The sequence below is a fragment of the Cupressus sempervirens genome, chromosome 11 (assembly GCF_028749045.1).
Source record: "Cupressus sempervirens isolate cs-2001-9-10 chromosome 11, ASM2874904v1, whole genome shotgun sequence".
Classification (NCBI taxonomy): Eukaryota; Viridiplantae; Streptophyta; class Pinopsida; order Cupressales; family Cupressaceae; genus Cupressus; species Cupressus sempervirens.
In genome coordinates this window covers 716,236,874-716,260,694 of record NC_143128.1, presented here as the reverse complement: position 1 = coordinate 716,260,694, position 23,821 = coordinate 716,236,874, and the positions used below count along the sequence as shown (strand labels likewise).

General features: G+C 35.2%; 1 pseudogene across 1 annotated transcript in view; it reads left to right on the top strand.

Moving 5' to 3' along the window:
- The first annotated feature begins 1,340 nt into the window (after positions 1-1,340).
- Positions 1,341-23,821, top strand: part of LOC149531682 (lysine--tRNA ligase-like) — a 64,573-nt pseudogene continuing 42,092 nt past the window's right edge. The window contains exons 1-11 of the transcript XR_016358903.1: positions 1,341-1,726; positions 2,133-2,218; positions 15,177-15,301; positions 15,386-15,466; positions 15,757-15,882; positions 15,991-16,273; positions 16,455-16,551; positions 16,676-16,832; positions 21,330-21,473; positions 21,743-21,810; position 22,069. The product of XR_016358903.1 is annotated as a lysine--tRNA ligase-like (transcript). The remainder of the gene's footprint in view (positions 1,727-2,132; positions 2,219-15,176; positions 15,302-15,385; positions 15,467-15,756; positions 15,883-15,990; positions 16,274-16,454; positions 16,552-16,675; positions 16,833-21,329; positions 21,474-21,742; positions 21,811-22,068; positions 22,070-23,821) is intronic.

The following is a 23,821-nucleotide window of genomic DNA, read 5'->3' as shown; positions in this document are numbered from 1 at the left end:
TGATAAATAAAATAGGTACAAACGACAATGACTTACCAAAAAAAACCCCTCCAAATAAAGGGAAAAACCCAACCACACTAGAGAAATATCTCTTTTATTAATCATAGATGTTTAAATACAATGCTTTCAACTTGATGCCATATACAGAAAACAATCACATATATATATTGAATAGAGAGACTCTTTATATCACAACTCAAGGTCTCTTCAATTTCCAAAAGAAAGTCTCTTCATTTTTCCAAACACATGACTTAGCATTTTGTATGCCTAGCACATGTTCAATGCCACATTGTGCTCACTTAATAACAACATAAATGTCTCCTTTAGCTGATGACACAATACAAAGGTATTGTCCCAATTTTAACATATGGAAAAATCAGAGATAAAGATCTCTATTGCAAGTACAATCTTCAATGCTCCCTCTTAGCAAAAGAGAGATCTTTAGTATGGCAGGCATAAATAGCTGCAATGAAAGATGTCAATAATAAATTTTCATCGCATAGAAAGCAATGTTATCTCAGCATAAGATTATTCACCATAGTTACTTTATAGGAGCATAAAATTAAAGTCATGGAGTTGCACATAGGACTTCCACTGTGCCTACTCGTAGAGGGTTTTTGACCATACCTACTTGCAGTGGGTTGAACAAGGGCTTTCACCTTAGAGTTCTCCTAGAGAATGCAATTCAACAATGCCTACTCATAGAGGTTACTTATGACTCTTAAGGCCCTTTGGGGGACATTACATTCACATTAATTAGTGGTCGTTTCTTGTATCTTTCCATCCATTAGACATAATAGAAACATCCCCTTGCCATCTTTGCCTTTGCACATTCCCATTCCTTGGCCAGCAAAACCCATAAAGTGAAGTTTGACTTGGGAATATGAGCTATTGAATGGTTTGCTTTTGCTACTTCAAACATTACACTTTGAAAGAAATGAGCCACCTCTTAAAACCTATGATAATCTTGTGGTATGTCTCCATAATGTAGATCCTACATCAATTTTTAAATTATCAACTCCTTGTTCTCCCATTGAACTTTGACTACTCGTGGCAGCCATTCATGCACAATACAATCTAATTTCTTGCTATAATAAGAAATTAAATAAATTTAAATTAGAAAAAAAAAAAATGAACATCAAGCATACAAGTGCGAGAAAATGATACAAAAATATTAAAAAAACAATGAAAAAAAAGAGAAAAAATTCTTCCCAAACTTGAAAGAATTCATCAAGATCTCAAAAAATTCATTGAAGGGCTCAAGAATGGGATAAAATGCTTACCTTAGATGCTTACAACTCCTATGTGAAAGCTATCTCGCACTCCATAAACAATCCTCTTCGAGAATAATCACCTCATCTTCAAAATGCCAAATTGGAGCCCAAATGAGAAGAGAGAGCCTAGCTGCAAACAAAATGAGATGAAAAATGAATGAATGACCCCTACGTGGCTGTTTTAGGGTTTTGAAACAAAAAAGGAATTAAATATGTTATGCACATGTTTGAACGAGCTTTAAATTGTATTTTGTTTGAAACTCACGTTTTTGCCAAATGGGACCTGCAGATGCTAGCGGAAGTGCCTGGGTGCCCTATGGATGCTCCCCGAGAGGAGCCTCTGGATATGCTGTGGATGCACAGTTCAGATCAGAATCAGCATCCTTGCCCATCTGCTTCTGCTTCCCCTTCCGCCTCCACCTTGCTAGGGCGCTGTATCCAAGCTCTTATCTGTACAGTGATATTGAGTCTTGTATTATCAGATTGCTTTGTCCTTCACAAATTTGATGTGCCAAATGTATTGCTGAAAAGTCAACCAGAGTTTATTGGAATGAATAAGTTTTTGTGATTATGTTTACACAAATAATGGTCCGGGTTCTTATGTCCTAGAAAATTTTAGTTTGATAATATTCTAGTTCATCTATGGTTAATCTATTTCATCTCAAAGATATTGGAGATTCCACATATGGGATTTCTCATATTTTAATCAGCATTGATTTTTTGTTCAATATTTTTTTCAAGTAATTGATTGATTGTGAATTCAATCTTGAAATTAAAATTTCTATCTTCGAATTCATCTTAGCATTGGATATACCCCTTCATTTTGTATTGACACACATAACGTGTTACTGTTTTCAGGAATTCAGGAATGGAAGAGGCTCAATTTGTTAAGCTCCATGCTGGTGTAAAGCGTGGTGATATTGTTGGCATTCTTGGATTTCCAGGTGTGTGGTTCTCCTTAGTTAATTGAGTCACATTTTATTGAGGCCAATATTTTGGTTGAATTTTCATCAATGCAATAAACTTTCTGTGCCTATGTGAAAATTTTAGACAACAATAAAGTAAGGTTTCTGCTTTAGTGACATTAAATGTGATAGGAGTATTACAATCACAGCTTTTTACATTTTCAATTAAAGGAACGATGACAGAATCTCATTTATATGCATTCAGTTGCACAGCCCATTTTGTTTTTGTAAGCCACAGATTCGTACTCTAGTATGTATTTTTTCAACATGGTTCAATACACAATGGTTTTTATTGACTTGTATATTTTTATCAGGCATATTTGCCATATGGTTTATTTAAAGAAAGCTGGAGTAAATAATGACAAAAAACCATATGAAGGTATATGTAACATACCCACCAGGGAACTGTAATGTCGCCTGCTAAGTGAAAGCGCAGTCACTACCAGATTTTCATTTAAGATAATTTAGCAAATATTGTTTATAGTCATACAACATATGAAATTGGCAATGAATTATAAAATTGACCATTTTTTAATGTATATTATGGGACAGAACTAATAATCCTTCAATTCTCGAGAAGGGATAAGACATTGGAGGCAGTTCCCGAAGTGGTTAAAGACCATTGATAGGCTCCCTAAAAGTTTATAGATTCAGCCTTGAACCTGTTTTGGGATTAAGCCCTCAGGGCTAAAGATAACGCTAATCCCTACCCTATCTTGGGAGCTACCCTATTGGATTTAGACTGCCCCTCTTTCCACTCTCATAAGTCAAGCTATAATAGCATCTGAGTCTAATTATATGTTATAGTTTCATTAACAATTCAGATTAATTGTGTGTATATGTATGTGTGTGAGAGACTGCTATTAAATGATTACTAGCCACATTAATATCAAATGGTACTGCTGTATTTGGATCGCACTGTTCCGTTATCATGCTAACAGCTTGGCCTGTTCGGATCAATCAACACTGGCGGGGGGAATCAGTGTTGCAACACTTTTAATCAAATTAAACTTTTCACCACAATACCTTACAATAACGGAAATGACAAAGCATGAAAGTAAAGCATATACAACAAGAGAATTCATTACACCATGATTTGTTCTCGAGGAAACCTTGGGCAAGGGAAAACCCCAATGGGGATTGAACTCACAAGATAATGCACCAATCTGAAAATGTCCCTGTTAGTAGACTGAACCTATTAAGAAACTAGATTCTGTTAAAGGTCTGCAACCCTGTTAGGAGTTGAGAGAACAAAAAGGGAGTTCACTGCTTGAGGATGAAGGTTATAGCCACTTTCAAGGACCCACTGTCCAATACAATAAAGTATTATATCAAAAGCTTGAACTATACATAGCATCTCAATGCTTGATTAGTTCCAATGAAGTTCACATCTTCTCTGTTTTGACATCCAGCATCAAGGCTGGCACATCACAATAGTATTACATTTGTATCTCATATTCTCAGATACAAATTGCTTTCCTTTATACCACTTGATTTTCTATTCTAGTTATCTTTGAGAAGGGTTTACAAAACGTGTTCATACACTCATCGATATACAATATTAAACTGTGCCATCCAAGAGAAGTCCTGATATGTCGGCCCAATAATGCCGAGTAATTGAATTGCCAAGTCAATTCAATTTACTAAGCCAAATTGCCCGATCAACAAAACTGTCCTGTAACATTTTCTTCTCAAACACGTGCCAATTTACACCATTGTAACTCAGTGCATCACATACTAACACCAACTATCTTCTAGAAGTTATAGACCCATCTGAGAAAATCCTTTGTCGTCACTGAATGAGACTGCCCAACTGTGCTCTATATTCCTTTCCCGTACTCATGCATTTTTCACATTCTTGACATACTAAAACTTATTACCAACACTGGTGAGTATACCAATGATGTATATTGCCATCAATGACAAAATCTGTACAATCGCCTTGGATTCACTTGCCAACATGATCTTCTTACTAAATCTATATTAGTCGATATTAGAGTGCTCTTATCATTGTACTACAACCGATTTAGATTATTGATTACTTGGGTAATATCAATTACGATTTCCTTAATGAATATCAATAGTGTCGTTCACATCAGCAATTGAATTGCAATTGTTTCATTTTTATTAACTCTCTAGAATAATTGTGTTTGCACGGTCTACCTCCTATGTGGCCTTGCAGAGTCATCAGACTGTGCAAGAGTCTCATTGCTATTGTCAACGATATATATACCTAGTGTTGACGGTATAGATAGTTATCTATTTATTAATTATTATTTAGTATCTAATAATTATTAGCTTTATATAATTAAAAATTATTTGTTTATTTGAATATATATAGATATACAATATAATCATTTAATATTTATTTTACTTATTTAGTTATTCTATTAATGACACATTGATGTTGGATAAAATATATATTTAATTAATATATTCCGTGAATTGGTTTATTTATTAAATACTTAGTACAAGTAAGGGCTATTACAGTCTGCCACTCCTAATTATGCTTGTCCTTGAGCAATTTAAGGTTTGGGTGCTAAAAAATATTTGCTCCTTCCCAAGTTGCATTTTACCTCAAGCAAGCCTTTCTATTTAATGAGATATTCTAAATTGGTCTTATTTCTCCACTTATTCTCCCTCATGTTGAGGACCCTTTTTGGTTTTAGGACGAGTTTACCCTCATCATCAAGTAGGGGTAATTCTTTACATGGATTAATTTGTTGGCCAAGTATTTCTTTAGCCATGATACATAGTAGACATGTGGATCCTACTGTTGATGCAGAGCTTCATGGGATTCCAACAAAGATCCCCTAATAAACCATAGAGTTCAATCATCAACACAATGTCTTCAATATTATAGAGACATTAATATATGTTTCCCAATACAACATCAATCAAATTACCATTATCAAAAACAAATCAATCTTGAAAATATATTCTTCAATTATGCCATTCTAGATAGATCTACACACAGAGATTCACAACTTTCAAACCCAATCTTATTTATTCAATCCAACCATCCAATTTAGGCACAGTTTGGTCCCCAACAACATATCCAAAACTCAGAAACATCCAACGGTAGAATCCAAAGTTATGGTCTCTACACTGAGACCTATTTTCTGTGACTCCATTGAAGAGGGTTAAAAACCTGTTTTCACTAAAACTGTCATAACTTTTACAAAACTTAACAAAAACATATCAAAACAATTGCATTAGAAAGCTCATTCATCCCTGTTTCCAGAAATATAAGATTCATCCCTTTAAGATCCATTAAGTAATCGTAAACATTGCTTCAATATGATTGTATTCTGAAAATCTGAAAATTATTATCCATAGAATGCTCACAACTTTCTCAAATCTGCATGAAATTAACTCAAACCAAAAGAAATAGAAGGATTATTCATTTTCCTACTTAACCATATCAATAATACATCGTTTCCAGGCTGTACATGGCCGTACAGAGGCTGGAAATGATAAAAGAACTAGAAAAACCAATCAAAATAACAAGTACAAAGTGCTCCAAAAGATCTTAACTTTTCTTCCCTTTCTTGCTTGGTTCGACCTTACAATGAATTTTATAGTTTCTTCATCAATTTAGACCTTACAAATGCCACCCTTGACGTTTGGACTTCCTTTTACAATTTTAATGCAATTTTGCATTGCTGCATTTTTTGCAACTCTTCATCTTCTTGATAACTTTTGAGACTTTTTACAAATGTGATGCCATGACTTTGCATAAACCTTCAAGACATATCCAAATGACCATTTAATAACCTTGTACATGGTCTTTACCCTTTCAAGGGTTATTTTACAACTCTTGACATATTAAATCAATTGGGACCTCAACTATGACAATATGGACAACATTACATTTTTGTTACAACTTTTCTTTTCAATTGGATTCCATTACATGAAATGACGTTGCAACATAGAAGAATTAACATAGATCATTAAAATTTCCATTATGATCTCATGTAGTTATATGATGGCTAGGTGTTCCTGCACCGACTGTTATCGTGTAACTTGATTTCACAAGCTACCCCACCAATTTTTCTTAAATCTTTGTAGGTCCCATAGAATCATGGCTTAAATTTTTATGCGCCACTAGGTTTTATTGACAACTGTAAATAGGGTTGTAACCTCAAGAAAACCCAATTCCCCAAACTCAAATGCTTGTTCAGTTTGGTTCTATGCTGGTTTTGTGCATGGTGTAGGTTATCTCTAGTAACTCTCATAATGTTCATGTTTTGTTTGTTCAAAATGACCAGCTCCTGGTACCTTACTTTTTGGAAGAATCAAACTCCAAAAAGAATCGGCTTCATAACTATATAATGCCTTGAATGGGCTCATTCCAATGCATAGATGGTGTGTAGTATTGTAATAGTACTCACCAAGGTGTAGCCACTTTACTGATGCATTCAGTTGACTTGTAATGTAATTCCTCAAATATCCTTCTATCCTTGTATTAACTATTTTTGTTTGTCCATCGGGTTGAGGATGATAACTTGAGCTTGGTGTCAATTTAGTGCTTGCCAAATGTAAAAATTCCTGCCAAAACATGCTAAAGAATCGGCTACCTTTGTCGATAACAATGTTTCGTGGAAACCTATGTAACCTGAACACTTTGGAAAAAATCCTCTGTAACTTGAGGTGCTCTATATTCTATAGATTTGGCTGTGAAGTGTGTATTTGGTTAATCAATCCATCGCTACGTGTATACAATCTTTCCTGGTACTTTGGGAAGGTTTACTATGAAGTCCATGAAGATGCTCTACCATTTGTGGCTTGATATTGGTAAGGGTTGAAGTAATTCGACTGCGTGTGTTTGCTTTATTTTTTGGGCATTTCGTACATTCTTAGACTTGCCTAACTATGTCTTTCTCATGTCCCTTCCAAGAATATTTTTTCTTATGTCCTTTCTACATCCTGCTATGAGGCTGCCATGAAACTCTTTAATAGTGTTAACCTTCATTTTTGAACAGGATGAAAGATAGTTTATGCTTTTATAAAGGATATTTACCTCAACTATTTTATAATCTTCATTTGGTATGTGTCCTTCGATGATATCATTGGCATGTGATAACATAATTGCAATTTTACATTTTGAATGAAAGAAACAATGCCAAACAAATATTGCAGAAATTGAAGGAGGAGATTTGCTGATTAATTTGAAGAAATGTTCATTTACGAAGAAAGAGATTGTGTACCTTGGTTTTGTTATTTCAATGGATGGTTTGAAGATGGATCTTGAAAAGCTAAAACTTATTCTTGATTGGCCTACACCAGAGAATGTTAGAGAGGTAAGATCATTTCATGGGTTGACAAATTTCTATAGGAAGTTCATAAACAAATTCAGTTCTATTTGCAATATTATGACTGAGACTATCAGTGGAGATAATAAGGATTTCAAGTGGACACATGGAGCATAGAAGAGCTTTGAACCATTGAGACAAAAGATTGGAGAATTGCCTCAGTAAAGTCTTTCAAGTTCATTGTGATGCTAGTGGAAGTGCTATTGGAGTTGTTTTGAGTCAAGAGGGAAAACTTGTAGCTTTCTTTAGTGAGAAGTTGAATGATGCTAAAAGAAAATATTCAATTTATGATCAAGACTTCGTTGCTGTTATTCAAGCTTTGAAGAAATGGAGACATTATTTGATGCCTAAAGATTTTGTGTTGTATAATTTCCATAAAGCTTTGTAGTGTTTGGGGGGTTAGAATAAGTTGAATTAGAGACATATGAAGTGGGTTAAGTTTTTGCAGAACTTCTCTTTCTCTTTGAAACATAAGAGTGGACAGTCAAATATTTTGTTGATGCAGTAAGTAGAAGGAATTTATTGACAGAGATGAGAGTTAAGTATGTGGCTTTGATGATTTGAAGTATTTGTATGAAATTGATCTTGATTTTGTAGATCCTTGGAAAGTTTGTAAAGAACAGATGATAAGTGATAAGTGGATTGATTATTTCATTTAGGAAGATATGTTAAGGGAATTCAGTTGTGCATCCCCAGAGGATCTATGAGAGAGAACATCATGAAGGAGAAGCATAGTGGCAGACTTGCTAGACATTTTGGGTTTGATAAGACAATAAAGTTGATTTTTGGTAGATTCTTTTGGCCGCATATCTATAAGGTTGTGCAAACAATGGTTAGGAGTTGCAGAGTTTGTCAAACAAAAGGAACTAATTAGAATTTGGGATTTTTTTAACTATTGCCTGAACCTGATAAGTCTTGGGAAGACATCAGTATGAACTTTGTTCTTGGTTTGTCTAGAACTCCAAGAGGTAATGATTCTATTTTTGTAGTAGTTGACAAATTTTAAAAGATGGTTCATTTCATACCTTGTAAGAAGACATCTGATGTAGTACATACGGATGAATTATTCTTTAAGTAGGTAATAAGATTGAAAGGTTTGCCTAAAAATATTGTTTTAAACAGAGATACTAAGTTTATTGGTTATTTTTGGAAGACACTTTGGAAGAAGATGAATAATGGGCTGAAGTTTAGTTCTACATTTCAACCACAAACAGATGGGCAAACTAAGGTTGTGAACAAGAGTTTGGGTAATTTGTTGAGATGTTTAGTTGGAGATTTTAATGCTTGTAGCTTCAATAGGATAAATCTATTATATATGTGTTTTTTTAATATATTTGAGATATAAGGTTATATATATATATATATATATATATATATATATATATATATATATATATATATATATATATATATATATATATATATATGATTAATTTTTTAATTCTATTATTTATCTGATTCATGAATAGACATGTCGCATGAAGGGACATGTTTATTTGTGCCCCACTCTCAATATAAATCTAAGAGGTTGCATTTGAAACACACATACCAAAAAGCATGGTAGTGCTATTACATTTGCAAGTGATCCTCGGAATTCAACGTTTTATTAGAGCCTAATTGCAGATGTAAACAAAATGAAGAGTATAATAAAGGGATCATACTCTGTATAATAAGAAGGCACCAGTGAAGGAGGACATCTAGAAGGTGAGGGAGGATGGAGAATATCCATTGGAAGAGTTTCCTAAGAAACCCGTGGTACTTATACCACTTGTGTTAAGGTCATGGATCTTCTGCAAATATTTACATTTGTATAGGTGATTCTAATCGGGCAGATTGCTAGAAGAGAAAAATTATAGATTTCGGTGTGTCTTCTAATCTGCAATTTGGCTCCCTTATACCTAACTCAAGGGGCATGTTCATTGAATGGACATGTCCCTCTCTAGGTTGGCCTATTTAACAACATAGTTGTTTCCTCAAGATTGGTGCCCATTCCAAGATTACTAATAGTTAGTAACTAACTAACCACATTAGTAAATAAGAAGGCTTATAAAAGCCACAAAGAAAATGCCAATCTGTCTAGAGGGGACAATATGTTCTAGTGACCAATACTTAGGGGAACTGATGCATCTAGATCAGACTGATCTGAAAATCAGAACACTTGTTTTGTCAAAGTTACAAGGAATTAACAACTTGCGCAAAGCAACCAAAATGAACATAGAATCTAAAGATTATGTGGCACACATCGGACAACGAGTATGGACATTCTTTAATGAAGAATGCTTACTGTCAGATTGATTGTCAATAAGTTTGACTTCCATTCAGACCATGTATGCTACTAGCAGCGGCTAGACACATAAAGCTCCTTGACGTGGAATGGATACAGGAAAATAAATTTGAATGGTCTTTAATCATCCATCTAAAAAAAATAGCTCCAAAGGATTAATGGGTATTGTAGAGTAGGACGACATGGCCACAACATTGTCAAAATGAACCTGGCCAAGTATAGGCTTTTTGGGTAAGTAGATTGGATAGCTCTGAGCTTGACCCAACATCAACTAGTGTTGATTGGTAACAAATAAAAGGATGGCAAACAAAGTTTAGTTAGTGTGCCTTACATATTGTCGAGGATCAAACGTGGAGTTTAAAAGAACATTTTTAGTGTGCGCATACATTATTGCAAGATAACCACACTAACATTGATAGCAATTCTCCTTGCCAACGAATAGAAACAAAGGACACTTATCAGTCAATGCCTCGTATCTAAGGTGACAGAAAAAGACACAACGATTCACAAAAGAAATAAGGTGATCTTTTTATAGCGTTGCAAGATCCAAGCGCAACAAGCCATGTGGTTGGCAAGGGTCACACACTGCAAGTAAGACAAGCCAGTTTAGCACTGAGACATATCAGGGAGGTTGTTTAGGACACCGGGTCCCGATCCCATCAATGAAAGTATGGGGTGTATTATTTAAAGTCTTTTTTTATATTGTTTCAAGTTCCTTACATTATGGATATGTTATAGATATATGTAAGTATATAATTAAATATGAAAACATATGTAGATGCAAATATTTAAGGATAATATTTTAATTCACTAATCAGATTAAACAATTTGACATTGACAAATAGAAAGAAATAATTGATGTATAGAAATATATATAGATACATATTTGTATATATGTATTTATATATATACATTCAGTCAAATATGATATTTAGTAACCTGACAAATATAAAGAGATTCATTATGAGAGAATGAAAGGTAAGATGTGTTATCTTATTTCAGTAAATGAAAATATAAAAATCTCCTTTAATTTAACGATTTGACTTTATTGAATGTAAGAGGATTAATTGATGTGCAACAAGATGGTAATATAATCTCTTATGAATATAGGTTACTATAGATTAAAGTGTATCATCAAATAAGACATTTATCTATATTGCATTGGACTGATCTTATATTATTATACATAATTATTTATTATCCTTGATTATGTAATTTAATCAATGAAGTCTCTATCTTATTTGTATTTTGTATATACTATAAGAGCCATGTGCCTTGATCTTTTCCTTCGAGAATGTCCTTGCAGGAAAAAGAGAGAGATTGAGATTCAGAAGGAGACTGACATTTCATTAGAGGCAACCTTGAAAGAGAGGGAGCATATATAGGCTATGATTAAGTCAACCTTCGGTGATCTCGACCATATTGATTCAGATGGAGTCAACCATGTTGAGATTGATTATTTAGCGATCAAATAAATTATAGTAGTCAAGAGGACTGTGATTCATGAATATACCTTATGACTATGATTTTAATGGGCCTACCCCTTGCCTACATCATGAGGAAGTGACGACTTCCAAATGATGTCACTTGTATTTGCAGAAGTTATTGTAAGGTGACGAGCTTACAATAACTTGTATTATGAGATCAAACAAATCGAGTATATGGTGAATGTCTTGCATCTCAACATTTTGGGAGGCCATCACTCAAAGAGTATTTGGCGAATATCATTGATATTCGAAGAGGCCAATACTCTTGTTATCAGATGTGATATCGAACCTTATTTTGAGTATTTGGCGAATATCATTGATATTCTGGGAGGCCAATACACTTGATATCATTATTTTGAGTATTTGGCGAATATCATTGATATACTGGGAGGCCAATACTCTTGATATCAGATGTGATATCAAACCTTATTCTGACTATTTGATGAATATCATTGATATTCTCGGAGGTCAATACTCTTGATATCATATGTGATATCAAACCTTAAAACTTTTTGAGTACTTGGTGAATATCAATGATATTCTGGGAGACCAATATTCTTGATATTGAATGTGATATCAAATGGTGGAAATGTTTTGAGATATCCTCAAAATTGTTATTTGTAATATTACGTTGAAGTAATATTTATTCTTATGTGGATATCCTTCTAAGCTAAGACAGAGTGCTAATGCTTATAGCTTTAGTCAGATAAACTTGTTATATATCCGTGTTATTTATATTTGAGATATAAGGTTATTGTTTTATATATATATATATATATATATATGATTAATTTTTTTTATTATATTATTTATCTGATTAATGAATAGACATGTCCCATGAAGGGACATGTCTATTCATGGCCTACTCTCAATATAAATCTAAGAGGAGGTTGCATTTGAAATACACATACCAAAAAGCATGGCAATGCTATTACATCTGCAAGTGATCCTTAGAATTCAATAGAAGATAAGCTTGCTAATTGGGATTTGGTTTTGGCACAAGCAGAGTTTGCATATAATAATTCTTCAAATAGAAGCACTAAGAGGACACCCTTTGAAATTGTTACTGGATTGCATCCTAAGGGAACCACATAGTGAAGAGATTTACCTACTGAGACAAAAATAAGTGGTGAAGCTAATGAATTCACAAATTTTATGAAGACATTGCATGATGAAGTAAAAGGGAATTTGGAGGACAGTAATTTGAGATATAAACAAAAAGTAGATAAGAGGAAGAGACAAATATTTTGAGGTTGGAGATGAAGTTATGATCCATTTGAAGAAGAACAAGTTTCCAATTGGTAGTTACAACAAGTTGAAGTTGAAGAAGTTTGGTCTTTGTAAGATTCTGAGAAAGTTTGACAGTGGAAATGCTTTTGAAGTTCAATTATAAGAAGACATGGATATTTCACCTATATTCAACATTGTAGATACCTTTGAGTATTTTGAATTAGATGATGAATCGACAGACAACTTGGATTATCCTAAGAACAAGGCAAATAGCATTGAGATGATCTTGAATAGTAGAATAAACAAGAGTATGAGAGGAAAAGACTGCATGGAATACCTAGTTCAGTGGAAAGATAAGCCCGCTGAAGACAATTCATGGATTACACAAGCTGAGTTGGATTTTTATGATTCAAGTCAGACTATTAAGGATGCCTAATGTGGACACCAGTTCTTTATTAATCCCGGGTGTCTAATGTAGGAGCATCTTGGGTCTTTGAGCAATCTTGTATCAAGTAAAAGTATTTCTTATTTTTTGTACTAGTCTGCTGTTCGCGGAGTAGCTGTTGCTACTTCTGGTTTCATGTTGTGGGCAGTTGATGTCATGTTGAAGACCTATCCTAGATCCTTGTTCTAAGTGCACAAGTTCTAATGTTTTATATCTCTCAAGTTTTGTGTCGTTCTTTGCGATCTTTGTTTCAAACAGTTTTCTTCCAGCAAGGCATGCCGTTTCATTTGGCACGATTTCCTATGCTTGCGTGGCGTCTTGTGCATTTTGGGCCCAACTCCTAACACACGTGTGGACCCCTTAAGTGCGTGTGATCTTATGTTCTCCTTTGCTTGGGTTTTGATTTACTCCTTAAGGCTGGACCTAAATTGTAATTAAATGCTTGACTAGCAGACTTGTGCCTTAGATGTAGGAAGGTAGAATTCCTAGAGAAAGACTAGAAGATTGAAGATGCAAGCTTGGACTCTAAATTGTAATTCTTATTGTGTATAAGGCTGCAACCTGGAAGGCCTCACAGTCGGGCGTGCTGCTGTTTTGTATGCAATGTTAAATAATTACACCTATGAATATGCTGCATCTGGCCTCGTGTTCACTGTTGTTTAATTGAATTTCTGTATGATGCTTCTGTGTGTAACTCTGAGGAGGGGTTTATTGGAAGGTTCAAGTTGAGTTTATTCCACCTCGTTCCCTTCCTTTCATTTTCCCTGTGTCAGGTTGTATTAGAGCGAGTTCTTTATTGCAGATTGGATCGGGGAGAACCTTATTGGATTGGTTGTAAGGTGGCAGATCTGAAATCTCACCTATAACTTGAAGAAGGTTACAATCTTGTAGGAACTATTGTCAAGATGGGTTGTGGTAGAGGAAATGCAGATAATGCTATGATGATATGTTGAGGCAGATTGCATATCTTGTAGGCAATGTCACACTAGGATGCAAACTCTCCAATGGATATCCCTGTCTTTTTGGTTTGCCCCTCCATATGCAATCTATATGTCTTAATCTTTTTCAGATGGGTTATAGCTTCACAACTATTCAACATTTTACTACCTATAAATGAAATATAACAATAATCTCAAGGATAGCTGCCCTTATATCCTTTGGGGGACATTTGTTATTTGTTATGCTTATCAACTCGTGTTATGAATTGCTATAGAGGTTTCTAGGGGTTACATGGCATTTTGCATAGGTTTAAGCAGTTTGGAAAAAAATTTAAATGGATTTGAACTAGCTGGCCTTGGTACACTCCTTCGTTGAGGAACCTTCAGTGGCTGCCATATTTCTTATGAGTTCTACCTCTAAGTTCTAGGTCTATCTCTTTCTTCCATTTTAATCTCAACCTCCTCATTTTCAGTATTCTAACTGCATACTATGATTTTTGTTGGTTGAGAGTTTCAAAGAAAGCTGCAAGTTATAAAAGGAAAAGTAAATTCAATTTGCCCTTCCCATGTCTTAATTTTTTGGATTTAATTGAAAATAACTAAAGTATGACAAAGAAAACTTATCTTTAATGTAGTGGATTTGACGCCCTAACTCCTCTTATCAGCTGTTGTATTTCACTTGCTGCTCATCAACAAAGTTTGTAAATGTCAAAATGAGAAATAGGTTTAGGTTTTGTTTGAAGGGGTGTGGAGGCCCAACCATCCCTGTGTTGAATCATGACTGGGCTGCTGGGGAGGACTGCATTTTTTTTGCATTTTGGGGATGATCTCAATTTTGGGGACTGATAGGGTATGGAGATGTTTCTGGTGTGTCCCGGAGTCCCCAGAATGTTCTTTGTAAGGGACAAAGCTAAAAACACAGGGGATGTGTCCCTGTGAAGCATTACTTTATATTTATGTATGGGATCTTCATGAATCTGATTGTTGTGATTATAGAGTTTTTTCTTCTCCATTTTGCTTAGTTCTTTGATCATAAGAAGTATCGTATATACTTAGAATTTAATCTAGGATACACAGTATGAATTTCAAAATATTGGAAAGTATTGAAATTTTACATTAATATTTAGCATTTATTTTCCTGACTTTCTTGATTCCAAGTATAATATCATACAATGTGTTTCAGTGTGATTCTATTGTTAATAGTCTTGGTAAGATGGATTGTTGATGTTGTGCTTCAGGCAAAAGTAAAATGGGCGAGCTTAGTATATTTCCCAAGTCTTTGGAGGTTCTATCACCTTGCTTACACATGATGCCAAGACAAAGAGCTCAGGAGAGGGTTAAGGATGATCGTGCTCAGGAAAAGGTTTAATAATTACTCCAAGGATTTTATTACCTACAAATCAAGAGGCTTTCACCCCCAAATCTAATGTTCTTGATCAACATGCAGGAAAGTGAGGGAGATAAAATTGTTGGCGTATGGTGTCCTGGTCAGACCAGAAACCCTGAAAAATATGTCCTGAAAGATCAGGTATCTTATTTCTTTTTATGTGAATGTGCTTGAGAACCTGTAATTGCTTGAATACATATTCACACTGCTAGAGGTTGTTTCTTATGAGCTAGTAGGTTGTTGGAATGACACACACTCTAATTTCTTATTATTCTGTTTGGCTTCTTATTTAAAGTCCTTGAAAACCAATAAATATTGTCTTATGTTCTGATTGATCCACATGAAGAGAACTACAAAAATCCCACTATTCTCAAACGTTGCAGTGTTCTGGTGAAGTTGTCTCTTGATTATCTTTTAATTTTGAGTGACAGGAAACAAGATATCGGTAACGCTATCTTGATTTGATGGTTAATTCAGAGGTTAGAAATATATTCATAACAAGATCAAGGATAATATCTTATGTACGGCAGTTTCTTGACAGGCTTAACTTTCTGGAGGTATTGATCTTGCCTAATTTGCTCATATTAGTTATATAATTTTTTATTTATTTCATTACTGTTGTTTATTGCTTGATTTTGCCACCTGAAGCCAAATTTGATATTCAGGTGGAGACACCTATGATGAATATGATAGCTGGTGGAGCTGCTGCAAGGCCGTTTGTTACTTACATTAATGAACTTGATATGAGGTTATACATGCGTATTGCTCCAGAGCTTTACTTGAAACAACTTATTGTGGGTGGCTTGGATCGAGTATATGAAATTGGAAAGCAATTTCGAAACGAGGGCATAGATCTGACTCATAACCCTGAGTTCACTACCTGTGAATTCTACATGGCTTATGCGGACTACAATGACTTGATGAAACTCACAGAGCAATTGCTATCTGGTTAGGACAACAATGTTATTTATCAAACTAACCAACCATCAATTTTATGGTTTTCTGAAATATTTTTCTTCACATAAAGTGAATTGAACATGATGAGTTGGGGATAGTCAGTTTCTACTTTCATATACAATCAAATCTTCGATATCTTCAGATTAATTGTTTCTTGCTTTCCAATTATCAGGAATAGTCAAGGAATTAACTGGTGGCTATAAAATCAAATATCATGCTAATGGTGTGGATAAGGATCCCATTGAAATTGATTTCACTCCTCCCTTCAAGTGAGTTTTTGGTTGTGATATTATCTAATGATTTGTTTTGTGGTATATATATTGGTTATTGTTTAGACTATTTACTTGAGATGATTTGATACTTTGAAAGCAAGCCTTATCTTTTTAACTTCAGGAGGATAGATATGATCGAGGGGTTAGAAGAAGTTGCTGGTTTCAACATTCCTAAAGACCTGTCATCTGATGAGGCAGTCAAGTATCTTATAGCTGCTTGTGAGAAGTTTGATGTGAAATGTCCCCCTCCACTAACAACGGCTCGTTTGCTTGACAAGGTCAGTTGATGCATTGAATATAATCCTTTGAAAGTTCTATGGTATTTATTCAGATTCTGGTCTTGCTATTTCTATGTTATGTTTTCCTTTCTTGTTTCCAATCATTTTGTGATGATGAATATAATTACCCAAGTAACTATATGCTTTTCTCAAATTTGTATATAGAGAAGCTTGCAGTTGTCTAATATAAGGCTTCTGCTTCCATGCCAGGCCACTAAATAGTTTGGAATCTTTAGCCATTCTAGTTCAGAATCTGGTGTTTGTTAGCTATATATCAGAATGCAATTTTCTTTCAAGTGGTTTTTCTTACACTTAAATCCTAGGAATTTTTTTAATGCTGCCTTTGCTCCGGACAGTAGACCACAAATTTCATCAAATTTTGCCCAAACAATGGTTGTGAAGGACTTCTGAAATCACAAGCCTCGGAATACACTGATGAGCAATAAAAACCAAATCAAGCCTTAGGTCATAAACCAAGAAAGGATCTAAACAGTTGAAGCCCCCTCGATCGCCTCATAATTGAAACTTTAAAAAGTGGAATGAATTGTATTAATAGTACAGACAAATAAATAGTTGTTTACAGATGGTAAAAAATGTTAACTAAAAAGAAGAGTTGTCCAAATAAAGAAGCCTAAAAATAAACCAAATTAAGACAACTTAAAATAAAGCTTAAATGACCATTAACAAAGATTCTAGAATAACAGGCTAAAAATAGCGAGAACCTACGATACTAAAAATATTCTAATACCATTACTTAATGGTGATTGTATCAACTAGCCTTCAAAAGACTGTACATATCTAGTGGCCATAAATTCTTCAGAACATTCTGTTGCTGCTGATACTCCTTGGATTTGCAAATGTCAACAACCTAGAGCAGCAAAAACAGAGAAGTCTGCCCCCTTCTTTAGAATGGTCTGCAACAAAAGGCAAGAGCCTGCCACTGAAATGAGTTTACCACTATTCCTTCAGAATCTGCAAAACCTCTGACCAAAAATCATCACAAGAAGTCCAACCTGATATTGGATAACAAAATTGTCCTTCCTTGTAGACAGAGGCACACATTGAGAACAGCTGCCAGGATTTTGAGGAAAAATCGGCACTCCTCCAAACTATTGCAGAAGAGCAAGATGCTCCATAATAGACTGCAAGAAACCATATGATTTGAAGTTAATAAAACATTGTTTTTTTTGGAAAAAAAATGGTAAAAATCTGAAAATAGGAATTCCCGACATAACTTCCCACATTAACTTCATGAATTATAGAAACCAAACACGAATTTCAGGGTGAAAAATTAATCAAAATAGAACTGAATTTTTGAGGTGAGAAATCAATCGTAACTAGATGAATAGTTGACACCTAAGTTGCCGATTCGGGTTCGAGGACAGATTCGGGATCGGGGTTTGGGTTCGTGGGTTCAGGCAAAAAAAATTTCCCATTTGGGTTCGTGAGTATACATATATAAAGATAAACATCCATATTTGTAAAACTAATGACTAGTTGACACCTAAGTTGCCGATTCAGGTTCAAGCACGGGTTCGGGTTTGTGTGTTCAGGCAAATTTTTTTTCCCATTTGGGTTTGTGGGTGGGTTCGTGAGTATATATATATATATGCAAAAAAAAGATAAACATGCATAGTTGTAAAACTAACTTACGAATTCATTTCATAGTATGAATATATCAATGTTACTTGATCATTGATCAATGCCAAATGTCAAAGATAAACATTAAATACTCACTCATTAATCAATGTTAATATTGTAAAGAAAATTATACATTGAAAATATTAAAAAATGATATTTTAATTTAATTTGAAACACTTTTATGGTCCACAGTCCCAATCAGGGACCCTGCCCGGACCCGGATCCAGACCCAAGCACGAATCCGAACCCGGATCCAGACCCAAGCACGAATCCGAACCCAGACGAATCCGGATCTGGACCAAGCTCCAGGGCTGAATCCGATAACTAAGGTTGACACAAATCTGAGATATGGATCAGCATAGGAAAACTCAACAAAAGCAAGGAACCCTCCTGAACTGCAGAAACCTTGACCAGGTCATATGGCAGCAAATACTTAATTTTTGAGGAAAACATTATAAGTCCTCTAGCATTCTTTTGAAGGAAAAAAATTATGAAAACAACAGATTTTTTTTCAAGGGAAAAGTATATTTAAGACCCTTTTTCCAAAAAGAGTGTAGAACTTTGTCTACTTAATCCGAATGGATCCAAATGGATTTATAGGGTTTTAGGGCCAAAACCAGAGAATTTTATTGGCCAAAATTGTAGAGTTTTCCCAGAAAATCCATGCTGACAGAAAAAACGTCTTTGTCTGTCAATCACATGCTGAAGAATGACGACCTGAAAATAAAAAATGAACAGAAGAAAACGCGAGCTAACCAGGGTCTATAAAATATTAAAGAGGCAGTAAAAAACCCCAGAATTTGCAGAGTGGAAAAAGATTGTGGTCACAAATTTGAGAGTTGAAACTGCGGCAATGGCCGAATAATAAATGTGTTTGAAATTACACGGTGGCTCCAAGAAAACTCATATTCTGCTGGAAAACACTGGTTCCTTCACTTTTGACCATAGATACCAGAAGTTGTGGGTTTATACTTGCAAAATGTAGCCGCCAAATACATAAAAACAATGACGTCAGACAGAATGAATGTGGACAAAAATCAGAATTAGAGTAGGTCTGGGCACCAGAAAAACAGCCCTCACATAAAATTGACACGGCCCAAAAATCCCTTCAATTTCTGCCAAAAGCACAAAAAAAATGCTCCGTGCATGGGCTAAAAAAGGTCAGAAACCCTTCTGCAAAATACTGCCCAGCAAAACAGGAGCACACATTCATGAACTGAAAAATGTGGGTACAAAAAAAGGGTGTCGGGTTCTGAGAAAATTCTTGAAAACGAACCACAAAAAACTGGAAAAAAAAATTGCTTGTGAAGTAATGTGAAGTTCTGATCACAAATGTAGCCTGAGCAACAATGCTAAATGTGAACCAAATAATATGGATCAAGAATGTACTCAAGTACCCAACTAAGATATACTACTTAGAGACGATAATATTGCCTTGTATAGGTCTGACAGCAGTTCTTTCTGGCAGTCAAAACTGAACCTTTGTGGATAACACAGAAAACACTGCATAGAAGCATTTCAACTTTACTCAACTGAAACAATTACCACTACACATTTTAATGCCCTCAAATCACACTAAAAAAGTGAAAAAACACTGGGAACAGCTATTATCACAATTTTATGTCTTAAGGGAAAATTCAGGTATTTGGCACATTTTTGTATATCGTGAACTTGGGGTGCTTGTGTAGGACCTTGGGCGAACTTGGTTACTCCTGTTGGAGAACCAGTACTTGGATCAGTTCAGTACAGGATCCAGAGCCCACTGCAGTGTACCTGGTAACATAATATGTATAGATTGCGGGTTAATTTATCATTTCATAAATCTGGTGAAAATCAATAGTCCACATACAAGAACAGATATGTTAGTGTTATGCAGGAGTTAGCTGCTTCAAATAGATTGATGATGACTATTTCATGAATTAAAAGATACCGGAATGGAATTTGATGTTACTGAAGATAGACAGGGTGGAAAATCACAGGATATTTCTAGAGTTTTGTTGTTTCTTATTCTAGGTTATCTACAACACTAATATGTTAAGAGGAGTAGGGAAATGCTGGATAAACACTATGAGTAGTATCATTAGCAACTTTAGTTGATGCTATCCAATTAAGAATTCAAATGAAATTTAGTTCATAAGCATATGGTCTTGCTTGTGGATGCAATTTTTTTCGTAGACGCTTATTATTGAATGATTGAAAAGCCTTGCATTGATGTATGGAATGGATTTGAGAATTTTATTTAATGAAAATTATTCTTATTTGATCAATTGAAGTTGTCTCAAACTCAGTTCTAGGATTAGGAATTAATTGTTTATAATGTTCTAAAACTGAACTTTTGCAAGAAAAAGTTATGCTAATTGCAATAATGGAATGCACATATTTATTTGTTTAAGGTCAACAATCGTTCACTATTCTGTACAAGAACAATAATGCTCATTATTAATCCCAAGAGTGCCATTAAAGGCTTTTAAGATATTTCAATCGGACAAGGAAAACTTGAAATGCTAATTTTCCTTTTTGATTTTCATACCTATTAATACCTCTCATAAATGTCGTTCTTATTATATGATTTTTAAGACGATCTAGACTGTTATGGATTTTGTGGATCAGTTCAGTCTTGTCTATCTCACATAAGTTGGTTTCTTGGGTATACAGTAAATTTTAGTTGCATGTAATAAGGTTGTTATAATTCAATTATGGAATATTGAGCTTTGTGATAGTGCTATCAGGATTTAACTGTGTACCAATATCACAATTTGACTTGCTGTGGAAAATATCTCCTACTTATCAATGTTAAGCTTTGCTATAATCATGGGTGCACCAGAAATTTTGATCCGTTTATAAATGAATTGGCAGCTTGTTGGACATTTCTTGGAGGAAATGTGTGTGAATCCTTCATTCATCATCAATCATCCCCAGATCATGAGTCCCCTTGCAAAGTGGCACAGACACAGACCGGAATTGACTGAGCGATTTGAACTGTTTGTGAATAAGCACGAGGTATTTCAGCCAGCTGCTTAGTTTGAATTTTGGTTCAATAATTAATAGATTTCATTTATAGTGTGTGGATGGTCATCAGGTGCTATAAATGAGATGAGAAAAAAATTAATTCTCGAAGTACACAAGAATTAATGGTCATACTTTTGCATTTTGTTTAACCCTTGCATGTTTATCTAATGACGGAATTCTACAAACTAGCTGCATATGCTTAGGTTTGAAGCTTGCTTTTATGTCTTTCCTATAAGAAATGTTATATTTGTCTTTTGCAGTTGTGCAATGCATATACTGAACTGAATGACCCTGTTGTCCAGCGTCAGCGCTTCGCAGATCAGTTGAAGTTAAACAAGTTTTCTCCGACCAGCTTGCTTCTGTAATCATTGCCTTAATTTACTATGTTACCTTGAGAATCATTGATTTTTTGACTTATACTCTGTGTTGGTGAATACCAGTAAAATTTGGCTGCATATTGTGAAATTTGGCTACATATTTATTTTGCTTGACAATGTTGGGATTGCATGATAATATAAGCTATCAATTCCAATTCTCTCTTGCTCTGTATATTATTTAGTAGTATTTGTCTTTTAATTACTCTTAGAGTGCGTTAATTTTTATATACAATGAGAATATATTTCTCATTCTAGATTCTAACCTAATTTTGAAGGAAGGCATAGATACTTGTCAATTAATTGTCAAATACCATTGTCTATCATCTAAAGCAAGTTTCTGCAAAGTCTTTAGGCAGCTGGAGTGATTTGATTTTTTCACTTGCAATGTTTTAACATATCTACCTTTCAATATGCACATCTTGCGACAGGTTGATTTGCAATCTCTCTAGCATCATTCTTAAATGCTCTCTCTGACAGCCCATTGCCTCTCTTTGTAGTAATAGGTTCTTCAATTCTGCCCAAGAATGGGTGGCTATCTGCAACATCAGAAAAATCACTATGAGATGGAGAAGTTGGGGGCCTTTATCTACCTCCTTTTCCTTTCAACAAAGGTTGGTTTGTGTCACGTTGGGCTCTTGCATACGCTTCCTCTTTCTCTAATAAATCCTGCTTTTTGATGAGGTGGTAATCCTTTCTTATCTGGTCCTACATGTATTTTGATTCTGTGGTGGAAAATGACATAGAATGGGCATTTAAACTGCTGTAGGTGCTAGTTTTCTTCCACTTACAAAAACTGCATGTCCAAATAAATGTTCCACTCCCTTTATTTGTCCTGTTACTGTTAACTTATTATCATAATGGCGAATTTGGTTCGTGGGTCGAGCAATAAAACCAACACTTGCTGCCTGTTTTCCCTCTTGGGTTAACAGAGATTAATTGCACACATAAGTAAGGTACTCAACAATGGATATAAAGAGAATATAACAGCATTGTATTCGTCAACTCCTTGCTATATACAAGTTTTCTTCATACAAGCGTGTCTCATTTTGAGAGAGTACATATCTATAGTGCCCAAGGGGATGCGAGACAAATCGTCACATCCATGTAACTTCCTCGGACAGACCAACTGTCTAGCTACCCGTTTTCCCGACAACATAATCCTCCTAAAAAGAAAAGTCGTCTCTTGGTGACTCAAACTTACAAAATAGAAGACAGCTATATGAATATATCAAGAAAACTTACAAAATAGGAGACATCTATACAAATATATCAAGAAAATAGAGACTAATAGGGAGGTTGCGTCCCTGGGGTGTTCAGCAATTGGCGCTACTCGTAGATCTGATCCGTGTGGATGCGCAAATCCTTTTGAGTCCTTGTGTTGACCTCTACGACCTCTTCCAATAAGAGTCCGACTTCCATGGCCTGAGCTTCCCTTTGTTTAGAGGTTGCTTTAGCCTCTTCTAACCCCTTTTCTGCTTGCTCCTTATCTTGTAACAACACTGCTCGCTCTGCGGCCCAAGGTGCCTGTTGGCTAGCCAAATGAGTAGTTAGCTCCTCTCGAGCCTTTGCCTCAATCTCTCTGGACCTCTTAGCTACCACTCCGTCGGCCTTTGCACGCCGCTGAGCATAGTAGGTGTCCTTGTATGCCGCTACTAACTCATGTGCGAGCCTCTCCATTGTGTTGGTGACTGGTCCCAACTCGGATTCTGTGGCACAATCTGCCAGCATCTCTGGTGTCTCTACTGTTGGTCATCCTCTTGCCTCAAAGCAAGAGTGGAATTGCTCGGGGCATGTTCACCTGATGTAGGCCTGGATCAGCTGTAGTTCCCGTGTTCTAGTCAAGGCATGATGTCCAATCATCAGACCTCGTTCCAACACATTCTTCAGAGCTCTGATTTATGCCTTGGATCTCTCCTCATCCGACCCATAGGAAAATCTGTCCTCATCCTCTGCCCAATCTGC